At 35.8% G+C, this 3,198-nt stretch overlaps 1 long non-coding RNA gene across 1 annotated transcript; it reads right to left on the bottom strand.

The window, feature by feature from the left end:
• Positions 1 to 294: 294 nt before the first annotated feature.
• Positions 295 to 2,906, bottom strand: LOC142663925 (uncharacterized). Its single transcript, XR_012851164.1, has 3 exons — positions 2,793 to 2,906; positions 1,932 to 2,009; positions 295 to 527 (listed from the first exon to the last, which is right to left on the bottom strand). It is a non-coding gene; the product is annotated as an uncharacterized LOC142663925 (long non-coding RNA).
• Between the last annotated feature and the right edge of the window lie 292 nt (positions 2,907 to 3,198).

Raw genomic sequence — 3,198 nt, 5'->3', positions numbered from 1 at the left:
TGCTGGTTTATGGCAGATCCACATCTGCTTTGTAATGTTAGCAGGAAACTTTTATTTCTCCCTGTAACTGGGTATATATAAGCCCCAGTTACTGGGGAAAACGGCTACGTACAAAAAAAAATGTACAGATAAATGTCCACTAGAGGTCTTTTGGGACCTTAAAAATGGCCTGACCAGCCCCTTTCACAACAACACAAAACTATATCAAAATGACCATAAGTTGTAGTCATCAAACTTGCAAAAAAATTGCTCCGCTGTGTCCGGCTATTATTTCAACTCACACATACACTTAAATAACTTAATCAGGAGAATGCATTTAATTTTTTAGGATATGTTAAGCATTTCACATTAATATGGATAGCATAACAGATTACATTGCATAGTTAATTCCATCATTCAATTCTGAGGTTTAAAGAGTGCAGAATGATTTTTTCACTTCTTGCCACCTCCGTATCCATGTCCTGAATTCTGTGCTCCTTTGCCAGAATGACCTTGCTGCTGGCAGGGATCAGGTGGGGCACATGGATCTATTTAAAAAAGAAAAAAAGTTAAAATAAAACAAATTGAAACTTAAGATTTTTAATATCAAGCAATGTTGGTATTTTTTTTTAGATTCAGTCACTAAATTAACAATATAGCAGAGCGTTCTAGTTACATGGACTATATCTGGCCCGATAATTCCAAAAAAATTTAATATTTATTCTTAGATTAGAAAAATTATTATTAATACATATTAAAAAAGAAAAAATGGAAACTTCTGAGTCTTAATGCAAACATTTTAATGAAAAGCATGTGTCATTTATAATACTGGTGTCTTCTTATGTGGAGGAGGGGACTTTGAGCAACCTCGGGCACAAGTCACGAAAGTGAGTGCTCACATTGCACCCATTATAGCTATGCCCTGGCTGAATTTGTGCTGTAAACCCTCATGGGTAAGACCAGTAGTTTCAAGGATTTGCTACCCAGTCGTTATCCACCAAATGATTGCTATCTGCTTGCTTTGAGTTAAAAGGGTAACATATTCTATGGGCACATTCACATTGCCGCACCCCAAAACAAGTCATGTAGTATTAAATAGTAAAACAATAAATGAGAACTGTTTTAATTCAAAACCACAACTGAAACTGCACTTTAATACTTGTGGTCTTTTATGCTTTTTTTATGCTGCTTTCTGTCGCACCATTACTGACATGTGTGAATGTACTCTAAATCTACATTGACGCTGACCAGTTTTTGTACACCACCAATTAGAATTAACCGACTACCAAAATTGTCTACCACCCTTACAAGTGTCACATGAACTGTAAATGATTTTGTTCACATATTGGATAATACAGCACAATAGGGACAATTCCAAGGACAACTACATGTTACAATTCAACCATACCACCCAAACGAGAACTATAATTTTTATGTATGTACAGATGTAGCCATCTTTATCTTGACTATGATCAATTGCTGCAGCGTGATATCACAAAAGCCATTGAAATAGTCACATTTCTTGACACTGTATTTAATGCTTTAAAAGTCAAGATAAGGATGGCTACATCTGTACAATCAGTTGTCACCAACAACATTTTTATTGTTCACTATGTAGGCACTTTGTATGCTGCATATGGTATGTCATATTACTGGGTTATTTTCTCCTAAAAGGAATACTTCTAGGGGATAATATCTTCATCATTATTCATTTTATATCGTCAGCATTTAATGCAGCATGCCCAAAATATTGATGTCATATGAAATAAGCATACGGAGGTACAGCAGCGCCCGATAGAAGTGCCCTATTACAGCCTTGTATAACTTCTACGAAAGCTTTGTCTGCTTATTCCATTGCATTGCTCATTTGGAGTCCACTCAATTCTTAAGTGTACTAGTTTATTATTTGACAGAGAAAATTAGATGCAAATAAGATTGATTAATTTCCATACCTTGGCAAATGACTGGTGCACATGGATCTGGGCAGCATTTGGGTGCTTGGTCCTGGCAAACAGGCACTGGAGCACATGCTGAAAAAGAACAAGGTGTGGTTATATCAGAGAAGTTCATGAACATATAAAGGATTGTATTTATCACATGGTGAAAAAAAATTATTTGTATAGGTTGAAGTACTGATTTTATTGTCAGCTCATTTGTGCAAGGTTGGCATTTATCTGGTGATAATAACTGAGCTATTGTGCATTAGTTTATTAATACCATCAAGTCAACCAATGTATATTCAAGCAAAGCATATGAGGCGTAACCAGTGGCAGACACCATTTGTGCCACCTACGCAGCTCCATCAGTGCCCTGCGGGCAAAGGGGCTCACTGCTATTTTAAACAACAAAAATGGTGGCATTTTGTACTGCCAGGAGTACTACTATTACTACTGTATTGAGTCTCAAGCCTGGTATCATAATAGCTGGTGGATTGGTAGAACGTAGAGAGAATATTTGTAGAACTGCAATGGTTGTCCATAACTAGAATCCCACAGTCATTAAATTAACAGTTGGAATCCAAGGGGCCCAAATACTTTCTTTAACAGGAGCCCCCCAGCTGTCTGTGCCCACACATGAGAAAACGAAACCTATGTAAAGGCTGTCCATACTTTGTAGCACAGCATATATTTTTCCACAACTCCTTGATATATGGTGTTGGATTTGTGGTTTTTAATAATACTACAATTAAACTTACTAAATAATTTACACAAGCCAACCAGTTAAATTGAAAATTTACAAGGAAACTACAATACCATCATATACGTATATTTTATATACAGTTTTCTGTAACAATAAATCTAGAAGGAACTTACGGTCTTTGCATTGTCCCTTAGCTGACATGATTGTCTGTTGATGCTCTAGACGTCTGAGTGATAAAGCAAGGTCACGATGGATGGATACTGTAGCTTATTACAGAGGTGCTATATATACAAAGCTACTGCCATTGTTGAGCAACATACCAGAAATAAGCCAATGGAATCCTAATTGTCTGACTGCAATTTAATTTCTAGAATTTGCATACCTTGAAGGCAAGGTGTACTGCTAAAGTCTGCAATGCAAATCATTTCCTATTGCTTCCATCCATGTGAATTATTTACTATGATAATGACTTTCTATATCAGTATATACTTAAAATTCATTAATAAAAGTATCTATTACATATGGAATGTTGTATTTATACATTCTAAGATTGCAAACTGTACAACAACTGTACAAATA

Source organism: Rhinoderma darwinii, chromosome 11, assembly GCF_050947455.1.
Source record: "Rhinoderma darwinii isolate aRhiDar2 chromosome 11, aRhiDar2.hap1, whole genome shotgun sequence".
Lineage (NCBI taxonomy): Eukaryota > Metazoa > Chordata > Amphibia > Anura > Rhinodermatidae > Rhinoderma > Rhinoderma darwinii.
Note: the sequence above shows the minus strand (reverse complement) of the source record. Positions and strands in the feature narration are given on the sequence as shown.